Raw genomic sequence first — 23,775 nt, 5'->3', positions numbered from 1 at the left:
CGTTTTGGCTCTTCGTAAAATGCTGTTTTTTTTTGAGACTTATTAGGCGCAAATTTTTAAAAAGGCGCAGTTTGTTGCGCAAGTCACACCTATACATGGTCAAGACAGTATTGGCGCAATTATTTGTGCCCATATAGGCGCAAATCAATGTTAAATACGGCGCAAACATCTGGAAGCAGGAGAAATACAAAGACAAATTAGGCGCAAACCAGGAAACTGCTACACGGCGAACTCTGGAAAAAGCGCAAAAAACTGTGCAAATACCCAAATGTGCTCAAAAAGTCACTAAAATACAACCAAAAAAAGCTCATCAGACTAAGATAAATAACCCCCTATATATAGGTACCTAGATAGATAGATGATAGAAGATAGATATGAGATAGATAGATAGATAGATAGATAGATAGATAGATAGATAGATAGATAGGAGATAGATAGATATGAGATAGATATGAGATAGATAGATAGATATGAGATAGATAGATAGATAGATAGATATGGGATAGATAGATATGAGATAGATAGATATGAGATAGATAGATAGATATGAGATAGATAGATAGATATGAGATAGATAGATAGAAGAAAAAGGAGAGTCCAAAGCAGCACAGGGAGACAAGGGTGCAGCAGCCGTAGGTCCCTTGGCCGGGGTCCGTCTAGGTAACTGTAGGAAAGAGGCAGCACTCCGAGGTACGTAGAAAAGGGTGAAGCTTTATTCCATGTGCAACGTTTCGGCGTTTAGGCACGCCTTTTTCAAGCATAAAGTGCAAAGTGCATGTCCGAGTATTTAAGGACCAAGCAGGAAGTTGATTGGTCAGGATACAAAGTGACAGTGAATAAAATACATGATAAAAGACAATACATGTTTAAAGTGCTGCATTAAGTATTGTTATATACATAGGTGAGAATAACATTGGTGTCATTATTTGTGCCAATAACAGTGTAAACAGGCATAGTAGAAAAATCATAAAGTACAGTCCTCCCACCGGTATCGCGACCCCGCCCACGTCTCCTCCTCTTCATTCATATAAATTCGGAGGCTCGTCTCCATCCACCTGTGTTGTGGGCGCCGTTCCAGTCGCAACCCGGAAGTGATGTGCACGACCTCGGGTGCAGACCGGAAGTGACGTCAATTGGGAGCGCGCATGCGCTCTGGCATTGGAAAGAAGCGGCGGCCATTTTGGGTCTGGGCAGACCTGTTCCAAAAGTCCTCAAGATACGAAGAATGTGTGTGCATATAGCAGGGGAAGAATTGCAAGGATGTCAGCGGTACCTGTGGTGAGTTCCTATGGTAATTAAGGCTCACTCTGTGTTCTACCACCCGTCGGGGGCGGAGCTAATCAAGATGACCAGCCCGTTCCCTTTGGGGATTACGGTAGTGGTACCCGAGTCCTAGAATGCAAGAGCATGGTAATCCCACCTCAATGCGGAAATTGATAGTGTTGGTGGATGGAGAGAGTGGACCGATCATTTGATGGAGACGTGGAGAGAAGGTCGACATTCGGATGGGGGTGATGGTGTAAGATATTATCTAATGTAAGGGAGAAAAAAGACATAATTAGATAGGACATAAGGGTATCTCCCAGAGGTCGTTTACATTACAGATTATGGAGAGTTGAGACATGCGGTACACAATTAATACAAGACCATATATGAACTGGTTATAACTCAAATGACACTTGCAAGATTGTACTCAATGTTAAGACCATGTGGTTGTAAAGTATTGAGTCGATGGATCCACATAAGTTCGCGTTTTCGTAATAGCAAACTTCTATCTCCTCCTCTTCTCAGGGGGGGAATATGGTCAATGAGTGTGAAGCGGAGCTGAGAGTCAAGGTGTCCAGCCTCACAAAAGTGTCGGCTGACGGGTAAGTCACGTTTGCCCTTTCTAATGGTGTATTTGTGATGTGTTATTCTCACCTTGAATTCATTGGTGGTTTCCCCGATGTATTTTAAACCACAGGGGCAACTAAGCATGTATATCACGAATTCACTGTTGCATGTCAAGTAATGGCGTATTTTGTATGTGCGTCCAAAGTGGGAAAAAGTTTCCCCTTTTATCATTAAAGAACAGTTTATGCAGGATCTGCAGGGAAAGCTGCCTGTACGGACGGTACCTAGTAGCCCCCTTTGGACCGGGGTTCTCAGTGGTCCAACATCGGATTTGACAATACGGTCACCAATATTTCTGGCGCGGCGGTAGGATAATAATGGGGGGTTTCTATACTCGGGGACACCAGATGGTTCTCTAGATAGTATGCCCCAGTGTTTTTTTATGATTGATGCGACCCGATCACTTTTATCCGTGAATGTTGAAATGAATGGGATTCTGTTTGGACCCTGCGTCTTAATTTTGGGTGATAGGAGATCCTCCCTGTCTCTGTTTTCAGCTAGACTCATGTTTTTGTAGATGATTTTTTTGGGATAGCCCCTCTGTAAGAACTTGTCAGTCATTTTCTTGGCATTGTTGATGTATTTTTCCTCCGTATTAGAAATCCTCTTAACTCTGAGAAACTGACTCACAGGTAAGGAGTTCATCATCGGACGTGGATGTGCGCTGTCATAACGGAGTAGAGTGTTTTTGTCCGTGGGTTTCGTGAAAAGGTCAGTAGACAATGTATGGCCTTCACGTGTGACTGAAACATCTAGGAACTGGATGTTCGTATCTGAGTGTACAACGGTAAACTTGATGTCATCATCAATAGAGTTTAAGAACGAGTGAAAGGATAAAAGGTCCTCTAGTGTCCCTGTCCATAGGAGGAAGACATCGTCTATGTATCTCCACCACCTCAGAACGCGCTGGAAGTGGTGGGACACATAGACGAAGTCCTCCTCCAATGACATCATCATAATATTTGCATATGATGGGGCCATGTTCGCCCCCATGGCTACTCCCCGTAATTGAGTATAAAACTCATTTCCAAAAAGAAAATAATTGTGATGTAAAATCAAATGAAGTAGCTCTAATATGAGAGAAGTTGTCTTGGGTGGGTAATTGGTATTGGAGAGGCATCTCTCGACCGCCCGCAGCCCTCTGGTGTGATCAATGGACGTATAGAGTGAGACTACATCAAATGAGGCTAGTAACACACTGTCATAACCTGTAATGTCAACTAATTGTAGTTTGTATAGAAAATCAGCGGTGTCGCGTATATATGACTTACTGTGTGTCACGAAGCCTCTCAGGATCTCGTCAAGGAAGATGGCGATATGCGAAAAAATGGAATCACTTCCGGACACAATCGGTCGTCCGGGGGGGTTGGAGAGCGATTTATGAATCTTGGGGAGAACATATAGGACCGGGGTGATGGGGTGTGTAATTGTCAAATATTTACGCATGTTCTCAGTGATGATGCCATCTGTCAAGGCTGTGTCAAGACAGAACTTTATCTTACGTGCGATTTCAAATTTGGGATCACCAGAAATACGTTTGTACACATTAACATCGTCAATTTGACGGCGGATCTCCGCCAGGTAGGTCGAGGTACCTGGCGGAGATCCGCCGTCAAATTGACGATGTTAATGTGTACAAACGTATTTCTGGTGATCCCAAATTTGAAATCGCACGTAAGATAAAGTTCTGTCTTGACACAGCCTTGACAGATGGCATCATCACTGAGAACATGCGTAAATATTTGACAATTACACACCCCATCACCCCGGTCCTATATGTTCTCCCCAAGATTCATAAATCGCTCTCCAACCCCCCCGGACGACCGATTGTGTCCGGAAGTGATTCCATTTTTTCGCATATCGCCATCTTCCTTGACGAGATCCTGAGAGGCTTCGTGACACACAGTAAGTCATATATACGCGACACCGCTGATTTTCTATACAAACTACAATTAGTTGACATTACAGGTTATGACAGTGTGTTACTAGCCTCATTTGATGTAGTCTCACTCTATACGTCCATTGATCACACCAGAGGGCTGCGGGCGGTCGAGAGATGCCTCTCCAATACCAATTACCCACCCAAGACAACTTCTCTCATATTAGAGCTACTTCATTTGATTTTACATCACAATTATTTTCTTTTTGGAAATGAGTTTTATACTCAATTACGGGGAGTAGCCATGGGGGCGAACATGGCCCCATCATATGCAAATATTATGATGATGTCATTGGAGGAGGACTTCGTCTATGTGTCCCACCACTTCCAGCGCGTTCTGAGGTGGTGGAGATACATAGACGATGTCTTCCTCCTATGGACAGGGACACTAGAGGACCTTTTATCCTTTCACTCGTTCTTAAACTCTATTGATGATGACATCAAGTTTACCGTTGTACACTCAGATACGAACATCCAGTTCCTAGATGTTTCAGTCACACGTGAAGGCCATACATTGTCTACTGACCTTTTCACGAAACCCACGGACAAAAACACTCTACTCCGTTATGACAGCGCACATCCACGTCCGATGATGAACTCCTTACCTGTGAGTCAGTTTCTCAGAGTTAAGAGGATTTCTAATACGGAGGAAAAATACATCAACAATGCCAAGAAAATGACTGACAAGTTCTTACAGAGGGGCTATCCCAAAAAAATCATCTACAAAAACATGAGTCTAGCTGAAAACAGAGACAGGGAGGATCTCCTATCACCCAAAATTAAGACGCAGGGTCCAAACAGAATCCCATTCATTTCAACATTCACGGATAAAAGTGATCGGGTCGCATCAATCATAAAAAAACACTGGGGCATACTATCTAGAGAACCATCTGGTGTCCCCGAGTATAGAAACCCCCCATTATTATCCTACCGCCGCGCCAGAAATATTGGTGACCGTATTGTCAAATCCGATGTTGGACCACTGAGAACCCCGGTCCAAAGGGGGCTACTAGGTACCGTCCGTACAGGCAGCTTTCCCTGCAGATCCTGCATAAACTGTTCTTTAATGATAAAAGGGGAAACTTTTTCCCACTTTGGACGCACATACAAAATACGCCATTACTTGACATGCAACAGTGAATTCGTGATATACATGCTTAGTTGCCCCTGTGGTTTAAAATACATCGGGGAAACCACCAATGAATTCAAGGTGAGAATAACACATCACAAATACACCATTAGAAAGGGCAAACGTGACTTACCCGTCAGCCGACACTTTTGTGAGGCTGGACACCTTGACTCTCAGCTCCGCTTCACACTCATTGACCATATTCCCCCCCTGAGAAGAGGAGGAGATAGAAGTTTGCTATTACGAAAACGCGAACTTATGTGGATCCATCGACTCAATACTTTACAACCACATGGTCTTAACATTGAGTACAATCTTGCAAGTGTCATTTGAGTTATAACCAGTTCATATATGGTCTTGTATTAATTGTGTACCGCATGTCTCAACTCTCCATAATCTGTAATGTAAACGACCTCTGGGAGATACCCTTATGTCCTATCTAATTATGTCTTTTTTCTCCCTTACATTAGATAATATCTTACACCATCACCCCCATCCGAATGTCGACCTTCTCTCCACGTCTCCATCAAATGATCGGTCCACTCTCTCCATCCACCAACACTATCAATTTCCGCATTGAGGTGGGATTACCATGCTCTTGCATTCTAGGACTCGGGTACCACTACCGTAATCCCCAAAGGGAACGGGCTGGTCATCTTGATTAGCTCCGCCCCCGACGGGTGGTAGAACACAGAGTGAGCCTTAATTACCATAGGAACTCACCACAGGTACCGCTGACATCCTTGCAATTCTTCCCCTGCTATATGCACACCTCTACACATTCTTCGTATCTTGAGGACTTTTGGAACAGGTCTGCCCAGACCCAAAATGGCCGCCGCTTCTTTCCAATGCCAGAGCGCATGCGCGCTCCCAATTGACGTCACTTCCGGTCTGCACCCGAGGTCGTGCACGTCACTTCCGGGTTGCGACTGGAACGGCGCCCACAACACAGGTGGATGGAGACGAGCCTCCGAATTTATATGAATGAAGAGGAGGAGACGTGGGCGGGGTCGCGATACCGGTGGGAGGACTGTACTTTATGATTTTTCTACTATGCCTGTTTACACTGTTATTGGCACAAATAATGACACCAATGTTATTCTCACCTATGTATATAACAATACTTAATGCAGCACTTTAAACATGTATTGTCTTTTATCATGTATTTTATTCACTGTCACTTTGTATCCTGACCAATCAACTTCCTGCTTGGTCCTTAAATACTCGGACATGCACTTTGCACTTTATGCTTGAAAAAGGCGTGCCTAAACGCCGAAACGTTGCACATGGAATAAAGCTTCACCCTTTTCTACGTACCTCGGAGTGCTGCCTCTTTCCTACAGTTAGATAGATAGATAGATAGGAGATAGATAGATAGATAGATAGATAGATAGGAGATAGATAGATAGATAGGAGATAGATAGATAGATAGATAGATATGAGATAGATAGATAGATAGATAGATAGATGATAGAAGATAGATATGAGATAGATATGAGATAGATATGAGATAGATAGATAGATGATAGAAGATAGATAGATAGATAGATATGAGATAGATAGATAGATATGAGATAGATAGATAGATAGATAGATAGATAGATAGATAGATAGATAGATAGATAGATAGATAGATATGAGATAGATAGATATGAGATAGATATGAGATAGATAGATAGAGCAGAAGAGACATAAAAGATTTATAGATGGGTGGATATAAGATTTATATATAGACAGATATACATAGGAAATAGATAAATTATAGGAGATATATAATTAGATAGATATATAGACAGGAGATAGATGATAAACACCTTTACCCAGGCATTCAACCAAAATTCCACACGCAGGGGCCCCTTTAGGACAAGGGGCCCTGGGCAAATGTCCAGTTTGCCTCCCCCTAACACCGACCCTGCCCTCCATAAGGTATCTCTTCCGCATATGAGAAGTCCACCATTATAAATAATATATAGTGGGGTGCTTGCTCCAGAGTTTGAAGTGAAACATCTGGACCTTCAACTTTCAGCCTATGGGGGTCATTTACTTACCCGGGCCTGTCGCGATCCAGCGGCACGTTCTCAGACGAGGATTCGGGTCTTCCGGCTATTCACTAAGGTCGTGCGCCCTCAAGGTCCACCAGGTGTCGCTGCTGCGCCAAGGTCCGGAGTTCACCAACCTATTCCCGGTGCATGTGAGTGATTGAGTTTGCGACACAATTAGTTTTTTAAAATTCTGCCTTTTTTCCGAATCCGTCAGGTTTTCCGACGGCCATGTCCCCCGATTTCCGTCGCATGCAAGCCGGTGCAATTGTGGCAAAATCCGATCATGTGTGCCAAAATCCCGGTGGAATTCGGTGCAATAGTATCACCCCATAATTGGGCTCCATGTGCTTGTATACACATGATTGGTTGATGGCTCGGTAGAGCGCTGCTCGCTGCTGCCCCCTGTGGTCTAGATAACTCCCAATAACAATGACATTATCCGGTGACTGCAGTGCCTCGTTGCCCCCATATTGAGTGTCATACATTGATGCCTGGGGTCCTTTCGGATCACAGTGGCCTCTAACGGGGCCGCTCCGCGCAGTAATTGGAGATCTGTTTAGTGAACTGGAGACGAGGACGTGTATTTAATCATTGTGAGAGGCAGCAGCGACTTCTCCTCCACCAGACTGACAGATCAATAAAAATGGCAGTCACGCTGCGGCCCTCGCCACGGGAGCCAATCACATTGTGCGTTGTTTTTTCAGGAGGCCGGTGAATGGAGAAGACGGATTCGGGCTGTCGGAGGCGATTTATTGTGCGTTCAGCGTGCACGGCGCTGGCCACAGACCAATTCCTCTTGTGGCGAAATTGATTGTTTGTTTCCCTTTCACTGCGCTATGTAGAGGTGTCACATCCATTTGTTTCCACTCATCTGAATTAACCTCTGGACGTCTACGGAGACAAGGGACCCGCTTTCTGCGCTGCCCATTACCGGCCAATCAAAGCGTATTGTGTCATCGCCTCTGAATCAGCCGTCAGGTGTAATTACGCAAATTATCCCGGAAAAAGAAAGGATTAGGGAACAAAGTTTATTTTCCGGAGTGGCAGAAGGTGAGCTGTCAGCGAGGGCTAATGAGCATTTGCCCCAAAATTAGACAAAAAAAAATTCTGATCATTTTCATCTGTCAAGTTCCATTCATCGGTTTTCTTAGTTGCATCTGTGTCTGGGAAAGCTGAGTGACGGCCAGTATGTCATGACAGCACCCGTAGGAGTTGTTGTCACCCAGCTTTACTTGACTTGTATGAAAACACATGTGTCTGTCAATCCGACCAACTGCACTGATCCGGAGAAAGGCAACAATGTCATTCCAAATCTGTCATCAAAACTAATGTCCCATCGCAAATAAATAGATCCTATAATAATAAATAATAATAATTCTTTATTTATATAGCGCACACAGATACCACCGGAGGAAACCCACGCAAACACAGAGAGAACATACAAACTCTTTGCATGTGTTCACCCTGGGACTTGAACTCGAGTAATGACATATTTTGGTCCCTGCTGAACTTGTACTATGATGGGGCTTATTTACTAAGGATTGCGGATCGCACTTTCGTCAAATTTTCCAAAGTTTGCAGGATTTGCGCCTCTGTGACAGATATTTAACTGGGGATTGTGCCGCATGCGATCAGATTGTAGCGCAGCTGCGCTGCCTTCATGCGACGGAAATTGGTGGGGGGGGGCTGATTCGGACTTTCAAATTGTGTCGCAAGATCAAGCACTTACATGCACCAGGAAGAAGAAGGTGAACTCCGGGGACCTGAGCGGGGAAGCGACACATGGAGGATATCGGGCGCACGATCTTAGTGAATCGCGGCAGAGGGCATGATTGTCTGACAATGCACCTTTGGGGAACTTCGAAGGCCGGGTAAGTAAATGTGCCCCAATGGGGCACATTTACTTACCCGGTCCGTTCGCGATCCAGCGGCGCGTTCTCTGCACTGGATTCGGTCCGGCCGGGATTCATCAAAGCAGTTCCTCTGACGTCCACCAGGTGGCGCTGCTGCGCTGAAGTCCGCTGGAATGCCTCGAAATACACCGGCCTATCCAAGATGAAGGTGAGTGAAATTTTCGCGACACAAATTTTTTTTAAAATGCGGCGGTTTTTCCGAATACGTCGGGTTTTCGTTCGGCCACGCCCCCGATTTCCGTCGCGTGCATACCGGCGCCGATGCGCCAAATTCCGATCGCGTGCGCCAAAAACCCGGGGCAATTCAGGTACAATCGGCGCAAATCGGAAATATTCGGGTAACACGTCGGGAAAACGCGAATCGGGCCCTTAGTAAATGACCCCCAATGTGTCTACTAGTATCAGTAAAGAATGAAGATATATTGGATGCACACATATACACTCATCCAAACCAAGCATGCATGTGCATAGGAGGGCTGAGAGGAATACCTATATGTGGGTGTCCTGGGTGCTGGCTCCAATGCTGAGTGATTACAGATCCACATATGGAACGCAATGGGGCAGATTTACTTACCCGGCCCATTCGCGATCCAGCGGCGCGTTCTCTGCGCTGGATTCGGGTCCGGACGGGATTTATGAAGGTAGTTCCTCCGCCGTCCACCAGGTGGCTGTTGCGCTGAAGTTCCCGGAGGCGCGCCGAAATGCCCTGAAATTCACCAGCCTATCCTGGATGAAGGTAAGCGCAATTTTCGCGACACATTTTTTTTGTTAAATGCGGCGGTTTTTCCGAATCCGGCGGGTTTTCGTTCGGCCACGCCCCCCCCCCGATTTCCGTCGCGCACATGCCGGCGCCGATGCGCCACAATCCGATCGCGTGCGCCAAAATCCCGGGGCAATTCAGGTACAATCGACGCAAATCGGAAATATTCGGGTAACGCGTCGGGAAAACGCAAATCGGGCCCTTAGTAAATGACCCCCGATGTGTCTTACTTAATGATCATTGTGACTATTGTTCTGCATTTATTAAATTATTAATGATTATTACACTAAGAGGATCATGTAAGGACCACGTCCTGGAGGAGAGCTGCACCACAGGAAGTAGTATATTCATTCGTGAGAAGCCCATAAGAAGCACATGATGGGTCGGACCAGGTACACAAGGCAATCTACTCAATAAGGTACAGAAATGTGTAAAGTGCCCGTTAAATTATAACATAGTGCCTCCCATGAATCATTATATAAACTCAGTACATAACTTTAGCACCAGAACCAAGCTTAGCACTCTCTGCACCGATCTCAGTATATAAATACAGCACCAGAACCAAGCTTAGTACTAAGATACGATACCATTGCCGATCTCAGTATATAAATACAGCACCAGAACCAAGCTTAGTACATAGATATGATACCATTGCCGATCTCAGTATATAAATACAGCACCAGAACCAAGCTTAGTACATAGATATGATACCATTGCCGATCTCAGTATATAAATACAGCACCAGAACCAAGCTTAGTACATAGATATGATACCATTGCCGATCTCAGTATATAAATACAGCACCAGAACCAAGCTTAGTACTAAGATACGATACCATTGCCGATCTCAGTATATAAATACTGCACCAGAACAAAGCTTACACCAACCAAAGCACAACATATAACTATAGCACCAGAATCGAGATTAGAATACCAATACTAAACTTACACTAGACTAAATGGCCAGTGCATAAATATAGCATCAGGACCATTGGGACTCTTCCACATACAGCACCGGAACCAAGATCACATAAGAACCAAAGCTCAGTACGTAAATGCTGCACCAGCAGCCAGCTCACTACAGAAATTCAGTATAAAAAAAAGCTCAATACAGAAATACGGCTCCAAGATCCAAGCTCAGTATACAAGTAGAGTACCAGAACCATCTAAGTACATAAATACAGCACCAGAACAAAAGCTTAATGTATAAATACAGCACCAGAACGAAAGCTCAATATATAAATACAGCACCAGAATGAAAGCTCAATATATAAATACAGCACCAGAATAAAAGCTCAATATATAAATACAGCACCAGAACAAAAGCTCAATATATAAATACAGCACCAGAACAAAAGCTCAATATATAAATACAGCACCAGAACCCAGATCAGTACATAAATACAGCACCAGAACAAAAGATCAATATATAAATACAGCACCAGAACAAAAGCTCAATATATAAATACAGCACCAGAACGAAAACTCAATATATAAATAAAGCACCAGAAAGAAAGCTCAATATATAAATACAGCACCAGAAGGAAAACTCAATATATAAATACAGCACCAGAACGAAAGCTCAATATATAAATACAGCACCAGAACAAAAGCTCAATATATAAATACAGCACCAGAACAAAAGCTCAATATATAAATACAGCACCAGAACAAAAGCTCAATATATAAATACAGCACCAGAACCCAGATCAGTACATAAATACAGCACCAGAACAAAAGCTTAATATATAAATACAGCACCAGAATGAAAACTCAATATATAAATACAGCACCAGAACAAAAGCTCAATATATAAATACAGCAACAGAACCCAGATCAGTACATAAATACAGCACCAGAACAAAAGCTCAATATATAAATACAGCACCAGAACCCAGATCAGTACAGAAATACAGCACCAGAATAAAGCTTATGGTACATTCACACGAACGTAATGGGGAATGATATACGACCACACTATTTGCGGCCAGATATCAGTCCCCATTGGAACCTATGGCGCCCGGTCACTGTGTGGTGACAGTGCGCCGTGAAATATAGGACATTTCCGTGTTACGGCGCAGGCTCTGAGCTGCAATATGGAGTGGATAATGGACAATAATGTAAACGAATTGAGCTTTTGCCCCATTGCAGAATATTCTGAGTAAATCTCAGCTGTAGGGTCTATGGATGGTATTGTAGTCATATACAATGGGTATTAGGCAGATTGGCGAGTCACCAGAGCGGCAGTGACCCCCATGGAGCTGCGGCGGCGGCCATATTGATCACCACCCATCTTCCCCCTGTAGAATTTTCCACGTCTTGACAGAAAAGGACGACTCAAGGATTTCTATTTTTCTTCATAATTCTGAGGGAGCAGCTCTCCAGATCTGACAGCAAATGAATAGTTCATTATCCCAATGATGTATAAAAGATCCCACATCACAGGACGACCTTCAGGAGAGATCAAGGCCCGGCCTTCTCCCATGTTTATGTGGAATTAGCAGATAAGGAGGAGGGAGCCGCACAACGTCTTTATATAAGGGAAATGCTGTTAGATGTCTGAGCCGCAGGTAATTATCACCGGGGCAGGAGAGGAGAGAAATAGTCCGGGGTGTAAGAGGATCCCCCCTGCGCCTGCCCTAAACCCTGCACCGGAGACTCAGTAATCATAGGAGCCATTCTACAGTATACAAGGGGATAATACACACAGTGATGTCACAGTACAGGGATAATACACAGTGATGTCACAGTACAGGGATAGTACACACAGTGATGTCACAGTACGGGGATAATACACACAGTGATGTCACAGTACAGAGATAATACACACAGTGATGTCACAGTACAGGGATAATACACACAGTGATGTCACAGTACAGGGATGAGCCCCAATACATCTAGTGATCACAGTAGAGGAGAAAACAAATCGATGTTATAGTAGTAATAAGAAGGGATTATATCACACCATGGATCAACCTCGTCTATTAACTTCTCATGTATCTGTAAGGTGACATGTCTGACTACAGAATGGAACTTACCCGCTGTCTGTTACTAAGGACAACCAGAGGGATTTCCAGAGAAGCTCTAGGTGTGCATGGAGGAAGCAGCAGGACATAACTGGGAAGCGTCCCCCACTTTTCCTGCAGATAGATAAGGTGTATTTGTGTCTGGAATTATTTGTCATAGAATCTGCAAAAATGTGTTTGTTTCCTTTTATAAAATTGACAGAAGGTGATGAGGCATTAAAGTAACAAACCTCACACCTCATACCTCTCCATAATAAATCTTATCCAGCTCCAGCGCACAGAAATGAGGGAAATCATCAGAGTGAGACCTGACCGGAACAAAGACTGAGGAGAGGAGACCTCCTGGATGGAGGACAATGGGGCTCATTCACTAAGTGTCCACGGACCACACTATCATCGGAATATCCAACGGTTTTTTCGTATGAAATCGGATTTTGGCGCATCGGCGCCAGCTTTCACGTGACACAAATTGGGGGACGGGCCGTCGGACGGTTCCAATGGATTCAGACAACGTGCGGGATTTAACATATCAAATTGTGTCGCAAGACACGCACTTACATGCACCGGGAAGAAGAAGGTGAACTCCGGTGGACCTCAGCGGGGAAGCGACACATGCAGGATATCGGACGCACGACCTTGGTGAATCGCGCCGGACTTCATCCTCGTCGGACAGTCCGGATCGGTGATCGTGACAGGACCGGGTAAGTAAATGTGCCTCATTGTGCATCCTGGATCCTGCGCCACAGGATGCACATTTATATCCGAGATAAATCCTCACATTGGCTTCTAGTCGGATCAGATCCGTAAAGTCATTCATGGAGCGTAAGATCGTGCGCCCGATATCCTTCATGTGTCACTTCCCCGCCGGAGTTCACCTTCTTCTTCCTGGTGCATGTAATTGCATTGTCTTGTGACACAATTTGAAAGTTAAATCCCGCGCTCAGTCCGAATTAGTTGGATCGCCCGACGGCCTGACCCCCCCCCCCACAATTCTGACGCATGAAAGCAGAACACGTGCGACATAATCCCCTTCTAAATAAATGTCACAGCCGTGCAAAACCCAAAAATGATGGAAAATCTGGCGAAAGTGCTGCCGCGGACCCTTAGTAAATAAGCCCTATTGTGTCTGCGCCAGTTTTTGTCCACGTTTGCTCATGCACATGCATTTATTATATGTCCGTGGTAGTGTGTGTTCCTAGTTTGCGACACATTTTTAACTGATATGCGACACAATTCTGCAGCAACAGCGTGAAGCAAAGGGCACAAAGAAAATTAGTGCAACCGTGTCACTTCGTGAAAACTGACCTGATTCATTAACAGCGTGAAATTCTATGAAGTCATAATAATGGCGGCACAACTTGAACAAAGCAAATGCTAAGAAAATGAACGCACAGTAGAGAAATGGAAAACTTGCTCCAAAAATTCCCCATCTCTCTAAAGATCTCAACAGTGGGACAAGGTCTACTTAACTTAAAGGGGTTCTCCAGCAGTAAAAGACACATGACCGCTTTCTTTCATAAATAGTGCTCCCTCCTGGTTTTGCAGCTCATTTCTTCATAAGCAGTTAGGACAGAGCTGCAGTACCAGTTACAGCCTGTTCTGACGTGTGGTGCTCTTTGTGAAAGAAAGCTATCCTTCATGAGTACAATAACTGTAATATTAGGGGACTCTTTTAAAAGCAAAATATAAGTTTGTATGTTCTCTCCGTGTTTGCGTGGGTTTCCTCCGGGTCATCCGGTTTCCTCCCACACTCCAAAACATACTGGCAGGTTGATTAGATTGTGAGCCCCATTGGGGACAGGGACTGATTTGACAAACTCTGTGCAGCGCTGCGTAATCTGTGTGCGCTATATAAATAAAAGGAATTATTATTAACTAAAAATAAAATAAAGTGGAGATCCGATGCCCTGACAACTGCTGGGGTAAGAAAATAAGATGGAGAATGATATTCCTCATTCTCTCCGCTGCGGGAGCGGGGGGATCAGCGGAGTTTGAAAAGTCGTCTTTGTTGCTCTGCGTTTTGCGTGTTGACTTAGCCGCGTCTCGCTAACATTGCAAGGGAAACATGCCACAGGAAAAGAAGGGGCTTGCATCTTAATGAGATCCAACAAAAGAGGTGTCAGTCGTCAGGCCGGCCGGCGGTGACCTTAGCGCTGTTCACACCTGTTTAAAATTCACAGTTTGTCAGCAAGGGCTCCCAGTGTTTGGTGTCATGTAGCCCCGGCATGAACTGACTCCACAGGAAGGGGACGGTGGCATCTGATACAGGGGACAAAGATGTAGGTTATGTGTACAAAACGCAAAAAAACCCCGTAGCGTTGGTTGTGATGACATTAGATTCTGTGGGAGAGGTGTGAGGGATGGGGGCACCTAAGAAGAGACGACCATATGGGCTCCACACATAAGGACACACTCAGAAAGACATAAACAATAAAAGAGTTAAGGGTTCTCAAGGTTGTAGCCGGAAAATCCCTTTAAGATGTGTTGGCTCTATTCATACAATCTGATCTTTAAGATTTCAAACACAGCGACCCCCAATCACAAAGGACGGGGCTCCTATTCCACAGCTTACTAGTGCATTCACTTACTATGGACTTTCTATAGATGGGGTTTGCTGGAAAATGGGTTTTATTGAAATTCTGGAAAACCCCCTGGTGGATATGGAAGGGGGTGTAAGAAACTCTCTCCGGCTCCCGAATTCCGCGTTGTGCCAGTAAGTCTTGTCTTCATCTGCTGTGCCAGGAGCGTAACAGGACCCACTTCAGCAAAATCTGTGGATTCCTCTGATCTGCAACTTTGGCAATGTCTTGAACTCCTCGGACCCCCAAATACAGTTGTCTCCTTGGAGCAGAAATTGACCTAATAAACCACTACTAGGTGGTACTGGCTGACACCTGGGACCGGAATCTAAGTGGCACCTGGTCTTCACCAGAGCCCGCCAGCGGGATGGTCTTGCTGTGGCAGGGCAGGATCGTTCCACAGGTGCAACTAGCCCACAGTGCCAGCCAAGGTCGAAGTATAGATTCAGCGGGCAGTCTCAGAGTCAGACACAAGCAGGCAGTCAGGGCAGGCGGCAGAGATGCAGAGGTCCGGGGTCACAACAGGATATCAACGCAGAGACAGGGAACACGGAAGCTTTCTCTTATCGCTATGAGCTCAAAGATCCGGCGGAGAGTGATGGGAGCTCAGAAGTGGCCAGCAGCAGTGCACTGGCCCTTTAAATCTTCAAGTGCTGGCGCACACGCGCCCTAGGGTGCGGGGGGCCTAGCCGGGACAGCAGCAGGAATGTGGAGAGGTGAGTGTGGGCCAGGGGCCGGGGCAGCACCACGGAGAGGGTCAGAGGTGTGCATGCGACCCGAGGCATGGATCGCAGGGACACCCCGGACATCAATTTTGAAGTGAGATGTAAGTCTATTGTATAAAGTCAAGGAGGCAGAGATTTTAACACTGAAGTCAAGGTCTCTCTTCCTCAGAGAGACCCTTCATTGTTGACTTCAGTGTTAAACTCTCCTCCCCCTTGACTTTATACAATCAATTTACATCTCAGTTCAAAGTTGATTTTCTAGAGGAGGCCACCACACTGGACCACAGAAAGAAGTAAAACCTAGAAGGTGTTAAGTTGTTTGTCAGAATACTGGTAGTGGTGACAGGTTCCCTTTAATTGCTGATGACAGGTTCCCTTTAAGACTGCAACAGCCTATATCTCCTTGTGTAATTTTTCTCTACTCCACACCATCCCCCACTCCCCCTGTCTACTCAATGCACATGACAGGAAGTGGGGAGGGGCAGGGAGCTGCATGAGTGCAGAGGAGAGGAGACTGAGACACAGGCTGCAGCTGCCCCTCCCCTGGGACTCACCACATGCTGCTGGCAGGGAGCCAGGTAATGTGAATAAAACTTACATAAAGGCATTTTTAAAAATCTGCATAGCATAGGCTATTGGAACCTGTCACCAGCTAAAAATGACATTACTGCTGACAGGTTCACTTAACTCCCAAAAATTGCAGCAACCATAAAGCACATAGACTCAGCTCCTCTGTAGGAGGAAATCTACATAAGTTCCCGCAGAAGTTACTAAACCTTTTCCGACTCTTTTTCCAATGGTTCTGATGCCTGTACCAGGAAAGCGCCAGTCAGCTGATACACAAAAGACGTATAAGACCCACTAAATATACGGTACATCACCCCCTTTATCTGCGGCTCTCTCTATGGCCTCCCTGATTGTTGTACCTCACAATAAGAGCTCGTCTGTGCGAGGCGTGAGTCACATCATCATGACGTACAAACAAAAAGAAATAATCATCAGAGGGGATTATGTAACATTTCTCAACAAGATCACATCGAGAGCAGCCAAAACTTCACCATTTCGGATCACGACGGCTCATACTTAGATCGCATATCCAGAAGAAAACTTCAGAATGAGCCCCATCCGCAGAAGTAGGAGTGGCAATAACATCACAAAACCCAAAACACAAAGGGGGACATTAATCATAATGGGTCTCAGGTTTGCCTATCTTTGCTCCTGGTTTGTTCTTTTTTTGGCCCCTGATCTATGATGGATCTGGTTCTGCCTTAGTAAATGCGTTTTTGAATTGTCGCCTGTCCCATTCATTTGCGCCTAATTTGTCTCTAATTTTTACCCTACAAAGTAATAATGGAACAAGATGGAAAAAAGGTGACAGAACGTTCAGGGCTTCATCTCTGCACATAGTATCAGCTTGTACAATGTCCGGACCACATTGTGATGTAACTGCAGGGACTAAAAGTTACAGATATGGAAAAAAAGAAATTCTTGCTGAAATGAGTCTTTTCCTTTTTTATTATAATTTACAGGAAATGGAGACTGATAATATTCTCAGATCTGTACAATAAGACAACAATCACTCCCAGAGATGATCCCATAGACAATGATGAAGTCGTTACTGGAGAAATTTTACATTATAAAACTGCTCCGAAGTATTTTTTATGTTGTATAGAGGGAATTCTTCATTTGGGAAGTGAAAACCTTTGTTTTCAGTAATGAAAAGTGAAGTTTTTTTCAAGTGCACATGCTCAGGTTAGGTGCATTTTTGCGACTTTTTTGGCGCAAAATTGTGATAGATGCCACATACATCTGTATAGCAGCCACTCACTGGGGCACATTTACTTACCCGGTCCAGTCGCGATCCAGCAGCGCGTTCTCCGACGCTGATTCGGGTTCTGTCCGGAATTCACTAAGGTCGTGCGCCCGATGTCCACCAGGTGTCGCTGCTGCGCTGAAGTCCGCCGGAATTCACCTCCTCCGTTTCGGTGTATGTGAGTGCTATTTTTGCAACACAATTTTTTTTTAAATTCAGCGGTTTTTCCGAATCCGTCGGGTGTGAAAGCCGGCGCCGATGTGCCACAATCCGATCGCGTGCGCCAAAATCCCGGGTCAATTCAGCGCAAATCGGAAACATTGGGGAAACCTGTTGGAAAAATGCGATTCGGACCCTTAGTAAATGTGCCCCACTAGGTCAGATAAGGTGCAGGGGCTCAAAACCACTAAGTGACGGACTTTTGCTTACACCCAAAAAAGTTGCAAATTAGAGACAGATTAACTAACTGCGCCAAAAAAATGCACAGAAAAACTTAAAATCTATGATCAATGTCCCCCAAAGACAGAGAAAGTAACACAGAACCGCAGGGTCTGACTACACAGCGTTTGTTTGTAGTCTGTTACCATGGAGAAACATACACCTGCACTGGAGTTGCAGACACAAACCATTTGGGGATGTTTAATTTTGTTGATTTTTAATTTTGATTTTGTTAGTAACTGTGTAATGATTCAAGGGTTTTAGTTCCACCGAAACACAGTCTCTCATGTTGTCTCTGAGGCGGAACGTTCAGCGAGGGGGAAAACATGATCTGGTGAACAGCAGCGGATGTGTGTAGAGCACAGCTGCATCTTATACAGATTGTACACATCCTGATCATCCTGAGCCACCTGGTTCATGCAGGCAGAGTTATAATAGTGGTGAGATCTATGACGTTCTCGCACATTGTGGGAAGTTTTGAGCCCTACCCCAATTCTGCCTGGAAGCCCCCTCTTGTAAGTATTCCTACTTCACGCCCAATGCCATAGCTAGAAATCATTACACTGGAAGTATAGACACAGGGAAAATCAATGGATAAACTGGCAAACCACATGGATAGGATTCAGGTTGTCAGGTTTATTGCGGTCTTAGTGTTGTGCGTATAACAGTTTCTATAATATTGTTATAATGTGACATTTACTGCACTCAGATTAATTACAGTCACTGCACAGTGAGTGACAGATGTTATTATAGGAGATGGGACCTAAAAGAACATTCTATATGAATTCCACAGTCTCTTTACCATAGGAGAATTTATTCATCTGCTCACTGCTGCCCTCTACTGAGCAATTATATGATGAAAGGAGGGTGGGGGAGCAAAGCGACAACTGTGCTGAAAGACACTGGCCTGACGAAGATGGAGATATGGCATGGAATTACCCCTTATATAACTGCAGCCACTCCCCAACTTTAGTACACCCAAGTTACAGACAGCCCCTAGTTGCAGACGGAACTCTGTGCCCACTGTGACCTCTAGTGATGCTCCCTGGATGCTGGTAATTTACTGAACTTTAGTCCTAGGCTACAGTGATCATCAATGTTCAATAATTTTAGTACTGTAATACTGCCCCCTATGTATAGGAATATAACTACTATAATACTGCCCCCTATGTATAGGAATATAACTACTATAATACTGCCCCCTATGTACAGGAATATAACTACTATAATACTGCCCCCTATGTACAGGAATATAACTACTAAAATACTGTCCCCTATGTACAGGAATATAACTACTATAATACTGCCCCTATGTACAAGAATATAACTACTATAATACTGCCCCCTATGTACAAGAATATAACTACTATAATACTGCCCCCTATGTACAGGAATATAACTACTATAATACTGCCCCCTATGTACAAGAATATAACTACTATAATACTGCCTCCTATGTACAAGAATATAACTACTATAATACTGCCCCCTATGTACAAGAATATAACTACTATAATACTGCCCCCTATGTACAGGAATATAACTACTATAATACTGCCCCCTATGTACAAGAATATAACTACTATAATACTGCCCCCTATGTACAGGAATATAACTACTATAATACTGCCCGCTATGTACAGGAATATAACTGCTATAATACTGCCCCCTATGTACAAGAATATAACTGCTATAATACTGCCTCCTATGTACAAGAATATAACTACTATAATACTGCCCCCTATGTACAAGAATATAACTACTATAATACTGCCCCCTATGTACAAGAATATAACTACTATAATACTGTCCCTATGTACAAGAATATAACTACTATAATACTGCCCCCTATGTACAAGAATATAACTACTATAATACTGCCCCTATGTACAGGAAAATAACTACTATAATACTGCCCCCTATGTACAGGAATATAACTACTATAATACTGCCCCCTATGTACAGGAATATAACTACTATAATACTGCCCCCTATGTACAAGAATATAACTGCTATAATACTGCCTCCTATGTACAAGAATATAACTACTATAATACTGCCCCCTATGTACAAGAATATAACTACTATAATACTGCCCCTATGTACAGGAAAATAACTACTATAATACTGCCCCCTATGTACAAGAATATAACTACTATAATACTTCCCCCTATGTACAGGAATATAACTACTATAATACTGCCCCCTATGTACAAGAATATAACTACTATAATACTGCCCCCTGTGTACAAGAATATAACTACTATAATACTGCCCCCTATGTACAGGGATATAACTACTATAATACTGCCCCCTATGTACAGGGATATAACTACTATAATACTACCCCCTATGTACAAGAATATAACTACTATAATACTGCCCCCTATGTACAAGAATATAACTACTATAATACTGCCCCCTATGTACAGGGATATAACTACTATAATACTACCCCCTATGTACAAGAATATAACTACTATAATACTGCCCCCTATGTACAGGGATATAACTACTATAATACTGCCCCCTATGTACAGGGATATAACTACTATAATACTACCCCCTATGTACAGGAATATAACTACTATAATACTGCCCCCTATGTACAAGAATATAACTAGTATAATACTGCCCCCTATGTACAAGAATATAACTACTATAATACTGCCCCCTATGTACAAGAATATAACTACTATAATACTGCCCCCTATGTACAAGAATATAACTACTATAATACTGCCCCCTATGTACAGGATATAACTAGTATAATAGGGGTGGGCAGTATATAGTATATACTTTGTATGATGTATAAGCTGCTGCTCTGTAGCTGGAGGTGACATGATCCTGTGTAGGGGCGTGGCTTCAGGCACATAGTTCGGGCGTGGCTATGCAGATTTCCCTGCGTTGTGTTGCTGCGGCAGAGGGGGCAGGAGGCGTGTCTCGGGGCGTGTCCTCCTCCCGTGTAGTTGCTGGCCGGGCTGGCAGTCAGTGTGAGGTGTGGAGGGGACGCGCACGCTGGGCTCTGGCGGGCGGCGATGCTGAGGACACACGAGCCGCTCCGGGATGCATTAGACACAAGGCGGGAGAAACATTTACACCCGTGATATCCCATAAAATGCAGGATTGTGCAGAGACCAAGTGACCGGAGCATGGGGAGAGAGCGCAAAACTACTGCAAGCCGGCACCCAAGGGGTTACAGCTGTGGTGGATTATAAGGGCAGCCCCTGGACACAGGAGCTTACACTTCAGGTGAGTCCCGGCAGAGCTGTCATAGTCCCAGTGCTTGTCCCACTGCAGCCTGGTGTCACTACACGGCACAGCAGAGCCCAGGCTGCACTCACAATCATCTACTTGTCCTGGTTAATGGTTTGCTTTCCCCTAAATCCCAGGTGACCTCCCTTCTACCCCCTGCCCATTGCACAATCCCAACACATAGACTTGTGCCTATAACTTTATGCTATGGAGGAAGGGATGTGGAGGCATGGAGGGGGTTAAACATTTAGGCTCTTTAACAACCCTCCAAAAAGTGTTTGGGGGAAGGCTGTGGTCCATGCTTTTAACAATGTTCAGTCATTTGCATAATTTTAGAATGGGTCCTTAAATTAAATGAGTAAATCAGTGATGTACAGACACTTTTAAAGGGGTTGTACAAGGTTTTTCACAATATAGCAGCTTTTTTTCCAAAAACATCTCCGCTCCTGACTATTGCCAGTGCCTAGAACTAAGCTTTTTTTTTTTCTTTTTTTTCATTTTATACCTGAGCTGCAATACCAGCACAGACCACAGTCAGGTGTGGCGCTGTTCATTGAAGTAAGCTGCCATGTCTTTCAACCTCATTATGTAAATGTTGGGGGTTGATGTATGATATTTCATAGTGATATTAATGTGGTTATCAGTCATTGTCCAGGGGTGCACCTCCCCGGTGTGGGGCGGTGGCACTCCATTATTGTATACTATGTGTATACATAGAGCTATGGATATAGGGACTGACCCCATAATGTCATATCCTCGGTGGTCCAGGAAGCTGAGAGATACAATCCTGATCACAGGGATGATGATAACCTTTGACCCCTAATCCTTACCCTGATACCCCATTCATGTGAGCACCTGAGATGGCTGAGGACTGTACCAGGAGTCTAATAGACAGTATTGGAGCAAAATATTGCAAAGGACCCCCCCCCCCCCGACTACTGGGAGTAATTAGACTATATACAGGGGGTTGGTTGTCGATCGTTGGGGGTCTGATCACAGAGATCATAACTAAGGTCCCTTTAACTCCAATGATTGCACTTCCGCTCCATTCATGTCTATGGGACAGTGTGAGATATGTGAGGACTGTAGTAGGAGTCTAATAGAGTGATGGTACATGCGTTCTAGTGCAGCTGACCCCCACTATCCTCATCAGCCGCACCTTGATTACAGGGGCTATGTATAGGGGACAGGTTGTTGATCACTGGGATCAAGATGCTTTTACCACAATGGATGAGGACTGTACTGGGAGTCTAATAGACGGAGTTATAAAGTAGTGAGACCTTGACTTATCAGACTATATATTGGGGATAAGTTGTCTTTAAGTTCACATTCACATGTGGTGCAGCGTTTTTGCAACATGGTGAAGAGTCGCATGAGAAAAACAATAAAGGCTTTACTGCTAATTACTGAGGTTTTGTGCTATTTGAATAATCTTTTCTTACCTGTGTAAATCTTAAAACCATAGGAATTTGAGGTAAAACCCTGTGCATGGTACGGCTACCCCACCTTGATACACCCTGACACATAAGTTGGGTGTCATTCAGTCCTAATGTGCTAAAGTTTTAGCACCTTTATTGCATCCATAAGCCCAGAACTCTCTATATCCTGTAATACAAGGGTCCAAGTGTTGTAATTGTAATACTTGCACCTCTACTACTTTGCACAAATACTACTAATGTGGAATTCAGTCTAACACCTCCCTATATATCCGCATCCTGGACCCTACTATTACTATACAATGTGTCACACCTGACATTTCCGGCTCTGAGTGCACCCAGAGCTTTATCCTGATACAATGTAACACAAGGGCATTGTGATGTTTGTGTTTTGGAATCTTGTGTTGATACAATGTAGCGATACAGTATCTATGTGAGTGCGTATGGCATCAGTATGATATTTACATGATCACCGGATGAGAATCGACTCTAAAACACTTGCAACATTGTAACAGAGGATTTTTCCCGTTTCCAGTTTGGGAATCCTAGTTGGTTGTTTATGCAGCATTGTGGGTGAGGTGCCACCTATTGTGGAGGACATTCCCTTTCTGTTCCCACAGGATGATATCATTCCCAGTCATCGCTCGAGTTCCGATACTGAAGTTAGTGCTGTCATAACTTCATCCTCTTCTACATAATGTAATATGGGGGGGGCATATTGTATAATGCAAATTGGGAAATTGTCCTTGGTTGATCTTGGAAAGAGCCATAAATCTGTTTTCCTTGTTGTCTCTCTTGGATGAACACCTTCACTTCAGAGGTGGAAAA

At 44.2% G+C, this 23,775-nt stretch overlaps 1 protein-coding gene and 1 long non-coding RNA gene across 4 annotated transcripts in view; both read left to right on the top strand.

Moving 5' to 3' along the window:
* Positions 1–8,332, top strand: part of LOC140104587 (uncharacterized) — a 39,666-nt gene extending 31,334 nt beyond the window's left edge. For both annotated transcript variants that reach the window (XR_011850368.1, XR_011850367.1), the window contains one exon: positions 7,708–8,332. This is a non-coding gene — a long non-coding RNA (uncharacterized lncRNA). The remainder of the gene's footprint in view (positions 1–7,707) is intronic.
* Positions 8,333–21,190: 12,858 nt separating this feature from the next.
* PLXNB1 (plexin B1) overlaps positions 21,191–23,775 on the top strand; it is a 100,800-nt gene continuing 98,215 nt past the window's right edge. For both annotated transcript variants that reach the window (XM_072128233.1, XM_072128232.1), the window contains exon 1: positions 21,191–21,508. The gene's annotated coding sequence lies outside the window, so the exon portion shown is untranslated. The remainder of the gene's footprint in view (positions 21,509–23,775) is intronic.

This window comes from Engystomops pustulosus, chromosome 10 (genome assembly GCF_040894005.1).
Source record: "Engystomops pustulosus chromosome 10, aEngPut4.maternal, whole genome shotgun sequence".
Classification (NCBI taxonomy): domain Eukaryota; kingdom Metazoa; phylum Chordata; class Amphibia; order Anura; family Leptodactylidae; genus Engystomops; species Engystomops pustulosus.
Note: the sequence above shows the minus strand (reverse complement) of the source record. Positions and strands in the feature narration are given on the sequence as shown.